The sequence below is a fragment of the Trachypithecus francoisi genome, unplaced genomic scaffold, assembly GCF_009764315.1.
Source record: "Trachypithecus francoisi isolate TF-2019V2 unplaced genomic scaffold, Tfra_2.0 Lachesis_group4, whole genome shotgun sequence".
Lineage (NCBI taxonomy): Eukaryota > Metazoa > Chordata > Mammalia > Primates > Cercopithecidae > Trachypithecus > Trachypithecus francoisi.
The window spans coordinates 33,252,034-33,259,779 of NW_022681469.1; positions in this window are offsets into that span (position 1 = coordinate 33,252,034).

Genomic DNA, 7,746 nt, shown 5'->3' on the forward strand with positions numbered 1-7,746 from the left:
CTTAATCACATATGGAATCTTTTCCAGGATAAATCATATGTTAGGCCACAAAATAAGTCTTAGAAAATTTAAGAAGACTAAAATGGTATAAAATACCTCTTCTGACAATAACTGTATTAAACAGAAATAAGTAGTTCCAGAAATAAGGAGTTCCAGAAAATTCACAAATACATGAAAGGCAAACAACAAGCTCTTGAACAACCCATGGATTAATGAATAAATTAAAAGGAAAAAATGAGACAAATAAAAATGGAAACACAACATACCAAAATTTATGGATATAACAAAAGCAGTTCTAAGAGAAAAGTTTATAGCAATAAATGCCTTCATCCAACAAGAAGAAAGGTCTAAAATAAACAAATAATTTTACACCTCAAGGAAATAGTAAAGGAAGAACAACCAATCCCAAGATAAGCAGAGAAAATAAGAAATAAATATCAGACCAGAAATAAATGAAATATAGACTGGTAAAGCAATATAAAAGATTAAAATAAGTGAGTGTTTTGAAAGATAGACAAAATAGACAAAATTTTAGCTAGATTAAAAAAAGAAGACTCAAAGATTTAATATCAGAGGTGAAAAAAGGAGGCATTGCAACTAATACCTCAGAAATATAAAGGACTATAAAGACTGTAATGAACAATGACAATAAATCTGATAATATACAAAAAAAAGAATAAATTCCTGGAAACGTAAAACCTACCAATTCTGAATCATGAAGAAATAGAAAATCTCAAGAGGCTCATAATGAGTAAGATTTCATCAGTAATAAAAAGTCTGGGACATAATGGCTTTACTGCTGAATTCTATTAAACATTTAAAGAGGAAGTAATAGCAACTCTTTTCAAACTTTCCAGAAAAATTGAAGAGGAGAGAATATTTCCAAACTCATTCTATGAGGCCAGCATTACCCTGACAGCAAAAACAGAAAAGGATACAACAAAAAATAAAACTATGGACCAATATTCCTGATAAACATAGTTTCAAAAGTCTTCAACAAAACATTAGCAAATCAAATTTGACAACATGTTACAAGGATAATTCACCATAAACAAGTGTGATTTGTCCCTGGGATACAAGGATGTTTCAACATACACAAATCAGCAAGTGTTATGTATCACATTAACAGAATGAATGATAAAAACTGTATAATCATTTCACGAGTTAAAGAAAATGAATTTTACAAAATTAAACATCCTTTTATGATAAAAACTCTCAAAAATGAGGTAGGAAAAGAATGTAGCTCAACATAATAAAGGCCGTATAATGTAAATCCACAGCTAGCATTATACTCAATGGTGAAAAATTGAAACCCTTTCCTTTACTATCTGGAACAAGACAAGTATGCACACTCTTACCACTTCTATTCAACATATTATTAGAAGTTCTTGCCAGATTAATTGGGAAAGAAAAAGAAACAAAAGACATCCAAATAAAAACAGAAGTGAAATTATTGCTCTTTGCAGATAATATGATCTTATACATAGAAAATCCTGAAGACTCTACCATAAAAGTGTTAAGACTAATGAACATATTCATCAAAATGGTAGAATACAAAATCAACACACAAAAATCAGTAGCATTTCTATACATTAACAGCAAACTTCCTGAAAGAGAAATCAGGAAAACAATTCAATTTACAATAGTTTCAAAAAAAACTTATGGATAAATTTAACCAACTAGGTAAAAGACTTGTACACTAAAAACTTTAAAACCCTACTGAAAGAAATTGAAGAAGACACAAATAAATGGAAAGATATTCTATGTTCATGAATTAGAAGAATTAATATTGTTAAAATGTCAGTAACACCCAAAGCAATCCACAGATTTAATGCAACTCCTATGAAAAATGACATTGGAATGTTCGTAAGAATTACATTCAATCTGTAGATCCAACTTTTATTTATAGAAACAGAAAAGATTCTAAAAGTTATATAAAACTGCAATAAAACCCAAATAGCTAAGGCAAATCATGAGGAAAATGAACAAAGCTTAAAGCATTACGTCACATAATTTTAAACTATACTACAAATTGGTGCTAATTTAAATTGCATGGTATTGTCATAAAAATAGACTCATCAATAAATGTAGTAGAATACAGAGCCCAGAATTCAACCCTAACATGTATAATCAATTGATTTTCCACAGAGGTGCCAAGTATACGTGCTGGGAAAAGGACAATCACTTTAATAAATTATACGGTGTAACTGTATATGCATATGCAGAATAATAAAATTGGACTCCTATCTCAAATCAATAACAAAAATCAACTCAAAATAGATTAAAGATTAACACATATGATCTGAAACTCTAAATATATTAAAAGAAAACATAAAGGTAAAACTACGAGACATTGGTCTGGGCAAAAATTTTTTAAGATTTGACCCCAAAAGTTCAGGCAACAAAAGCAAAAATAGACAAATGGGATTACAGTTTTTAAAAAGCTTCTACAAAAACAAATAAAGCAATTAATAAAGAGACAAACTACAGATTCAGAGAAAATATTTGCAAGCCATCCTTCTGATAAGGGGTTAATATCCAAAAAATATACTTATGTGTGTATATATATATTTATATAAATTATATACATAAAAAACTTAAACTACTCTATACAAATGAAATAATTCAGCTGAAAATGAGTAAGGGACATGAATCAATATTTCTTAAAAGAAAACATACAAATGGCCACAGGCATATGAAAAAAATCCTCAATGCCACTAATCATTAAGAAAATGCCAAATAAAATCACAATGAGCTGTTATATAGCACTTGTTTGAATGGCTACTATAAAAAACACAAAAGATAAGGGCTGAAGGGGATATGGCAAAAAGGGAACCCTTGCACACACTTCGTGGGAGTTCTCAAACTATATGTGCAAATTTGACACTCTGAACATCCATTACACAAACTTTATGGAGGTTTCTCAAAAAACTGAAAATAAAATTACTCTATGATCCAGCAATCCCACTTCTGGGTATCTTACCCAAAAGATTTGAAATCAGCATGTTGAAGAGATGTCTGTTTTCTCATGCTTATTGCAGCACTATTCACCGTAATCAAGTTATGGAATCAATCTAAGTGTCCATCACTAGATGTATAAAGACAATGTGGTGTATATACACAATGGGATAGTATTTAGCATTAAAAAAGAAAGAAATATTGTCATTTGCAACAACATGGATGGAATTGGAGAACATTATGCTAAATGAGATAAGCCAGGCACAGAAAGCCAAATATTGTATGTTCTTACTTACATGTGAAAACTAAAATGATTAAATTCGAAGAAGCAAAGATGGTGATTTCCAGAGGCTGAGGTTATGGGGGGATGGGGAGAGGATGGTCAATAGATAAAAAGTCTCAGACAGGAGGAATAAGTATTTTTTCTTTGAAATATTTTGCATAGCATGGTGAACCTAGTAAATGATGTTGTATTGGACATCTCAAATCACTAAGAGAGCAAATTTCAAATGTTCTCACCACCAAAAAGGATAATATTTAGGTGATGGATCCATTAATCGGCTTGATTTCTTTACTGGACATTGTGTTTTTAAATTACAGCATCACATTGTACCATATAAATATATTCAACCACAATTCTTCAATTTAGAATTTAAAAATCAGAAAATTATATTTTACTAAGATATAATTACATGGACGTTTCTTCAACAACCATCCTCATGTTAGTGAAGTCCACATTTAGATAGTGATTTGTCTTTTGAAATGCTGGAAATTTCTCAGTAAAATTTATAAGATCAATGTGATTAATGAATGATTTTCTATATTTTTAAGCCTTTTGCCTCATTGAGAATATGTCTCAAGATATTATAATTTGATAGATAAAATGTATTACAAATATATTAGCATGGTTTTCAGTGTAAAACACTTAACTGCAATCAATCCTCTGTTTAGTAGATCCTTAAAAATTTTAACTAATCAGTTCTACTTGCCTGATAAGCATATGTCTTTCTTTAAAGTTAAACTTTTGGCAGCAACTAAGATAATATGCAGGTACAAATATTTTTATGAGTAATAATTATAATTGATACTGAAAACATTTTAATGTAATGTTTTGATTGCCTATGAAATAAGTGCATCTTTCATATAACAAAGTAAGAAAGGATTTGATATCTTGAGAAAATGCAAATTTTAAAAATGTGATAGATTTGGCTGCATAAAATACCTTATGATACAAAGAAAACAACATTTAATCTGCAAACTAGGAGAACCTACTTGCAATAAATATAAGTATCATTCGTTTCCAGAATAAGTATAAGTAAAGATGTTCACAAATTCATTTGAAAGTGTGTGTGTGTGTATATATATATATATATATATATATACACACACACACATATATCTCCTAAAGGACAGCTCACAGAAAAATAAACTCAAATTCTCTAACAGAATTTTATAAAGAACTTTTTTTTCTTTTTATGTAGTTTGCCAAGGTTCTCAAACTATATGTGCAAATTTGACACTATAAAGCAGATTTTAAAAATAGGGGGAAATAAAGTCTGTATTTGTGACAGTCTATTATTTACAACAAAGTCATAAAAATCTTCATATTGACAATAAAAGGGTAGTGAAAACTAGTAAAATCATTGATTTGCTGAACATGCTGCTTGCTATGGACTACAAACCTTCAGAGCACTTTCATAGTTCAAGAGTACCAAAGCTAAATGGAGCCAGACAAAGCTTAGCTAGAGAACAACCATAGCTAGCTAGCTGCTCTGGTGGCAATGCAGAAAAGGAGATTGCTTTGCGGCAAACCTGCATGTCCAAATTTTGTCAGTGATTACAAATGGTCATTGAGAGGAGCATGGGACACTCATCAAAAGCCAGTGCTAAAAGTGCCACCCAAATGAAGAGCTGAAAGTGAGGTCACAGGCTGCTGATCAAAGGAAACATTATCAATATTAACTGAAGATGAGAGATCCTCAGCAACAGCAGCAGATCTTCCAGAAAATCAGGAGGTTCCCATGAGAGTCTGATCTAGACAACTACCAAATCCATGAAGTTTTATTCAAATCAACCATTCCTGTTTCTTATTTTCTTTCCACCACTATGAACCTTAATTACTGAAATAAGAGGGGTGTGTGTGTGTGTGTGTGTATGTGTGTGTGTGTTTGTGTGTTTATAATTTGAGATGGTGTGATAGTGTCTCACTCTGTTGCCCAGGCTGGATTGCGGTGGCTAATATTTGCATTTTTTAATAGAGATGGAGTTTAGCCATGTTGGCCAGGCTGGTCTCAAACTCCTCAACTCAGGTGATCCACTCACCTCGGCTTCCCAAAGTGCTGGAATTACAGGTGTGAGCCATCATGCCCAGCCGAAATAAGAGCTTTTTGAAACTAGGAGAGACAAAGTTACAATTATCGTATGAAAGTGACCTGAAAGTCAAGGGACTTGCCTTAGGTCAAGGAATGTTTTATGTTTAACCCGGGATAGAGAAAAAGGAACCATACTTGGATGTTTTATAAGTATTTGGGAGTAAAGAACAAAATCGTTTCATCAATGCACCATACAGAATTTTCATTAAATTGATTTTTCATTAAAAATATTGCAAACATATAAAATAACTATTAATGTACTATTAATATATATTCAAATAAGTATATATTAAACTAAAAATAAGATTTTGATTCATAAATGTCAAATTTTTACTAAACTACAGTTTTGTAATACCAAGTGTTGGCAAGAATTTGGACGAGTGAGACCTCTCAAATACTGCCATTTCTATAGTATAAGTTGTTAGAGCAACTGCACATTAGCAGCTAGTAAAATTCATATCCATGCATAATTACCAGACTAAGCAACCCTGCATATGCATGTGTGCTAGAGGATATTCCACATGTGAAAAAGGAGAGATTTTACAAAAATGCTGACTACAGTCCTCTTTAGGAGCAAATACAATGGTCTAGTGGAATGATAAATTACAAAAGGAGGCTAGGAAACTACATCATAGTTTAAAGTAATTATTTAGGTATATGTATATCTCTTTAAACAGAATATAGGAACATAATTTTAAACAGAATATAGTTTCAGAAAATTCTTTAAACAGAATATAGATATATAATTTACCAAGACATATGAAAAATTAAACAAAGACATTTTAAAAGACACAAGTAATGTTTATTATACTCGTGAATTTATTTATGTTACTGCAAGTAGAAATACAAACATAATGGATTTTAAAGATGTAAGAAAAACTCCTAATAGTGTTCTCCTGGCATGGTGTGCTGGTCAAAATGTCTTTGACTATATTTATTCTGGCTCACTGGATTAGACGTATGTTTTAAAAAGTATTTTTATGTCTACACCACCAAATGTGTATAGGCTTATCAGTCACATCTATTTCTTATTATAAACATCAAATCAAAATATAGATGCATTCAGTTATTCTGAAGTACAAGGATTTTTAATATTTTCAATAACAATGAACATCTAAGATTCCATAAGCAATCCATAAAATATTACTCAATAATTTTAAACTCATTTTCCTATTTTATTTTTACTTTTTGGTGAATAGGTGTAATATTTTTATCATATATTAAAACAATATGCTAAATATATTTAAGATATGTTTTATGTATATGTATGTTAGAGGTATATATTTTTCAAAGTACAACACTACATCTTTAGCCATTATCAAATTTAGAGGCATTATTCATCTCATTAATTCTACTAGCAAGTATGATACCTGAGAAAATTTAACAATATGACACTGATCTTTACATTATTTAGGACTGCAAAGATTTCTTTGTTTTTTTCACTCAAGTAATCAAAATTTATTCCTTCTAAATTAATAATACTCTTAAAACCATAGTTACTATGTCAACTTTCTGTTGTTCTAGACAGTTTAACCACAAAATAGAATGTTTTCTTATTCTAATTCCACTGGTATAGAAAATGAATAGAGTCATTCAGAGTCATACAATGTACCAAAGAGAGAGCATCAGCAGTATATTTATTTAATGGAATTCAGTGCTTATTTGTTATTCATTCAATGTAGGAAGAACAAGTTACTAATAGAACTGTTTTTTTTTTATTTCTATACATTTGTTTCTGCTTTACAAAATGATTTGTGAGTTGAAAGTAAAGTAACAAGAAAAATGAAATCTAACTCTAACATTGATTAAAATGTATCATAAATAAACTTTATTTTTCTCTTATTCTTTCACTGGTTTATTTATTTTCAGTATAATGCTCCTGTGCTTAATTACTTCAAAGTGTCTCAAAGTATCACTCTTATTAATAGTCCTTTGTCTTGTCTATGCAATTTTTACTTCCATAGCCAAATACCAGGTTAACACTTGGAATTCAGACAGTAAGCATACTTTCTACAATCAGTCAGTAAAAATACAGCTGGATTCTGCTTGAGAGAAGCAACCTTACTTATAGCTACACTACATTAATATGTCAGTTTGTCTCCCAAACAAAATTATTACCAGACTTGCTGGTAACTAAATTTAGCTATAAAAAAATGTTAACCATGGTTTATTCTTTCTTGGTATAATTTTTCTGCTTCCTCAACTGGCTGTAATAAAGATATACAGACAACTAGCTATCTAGGAAACTTTTAACCTTATGATACATTTTTGGGCAGCATTATGGCAGGCTATATTATAAAGCACCAAATCCAGCTTAAAGAAGTAATTATTCATAAAAAGTTCAGCTAAGTGGAGCCACTCCCTATATAAGACCATATGTCTAACAAATTCTAATTTATGCAATTCTCAATTACAT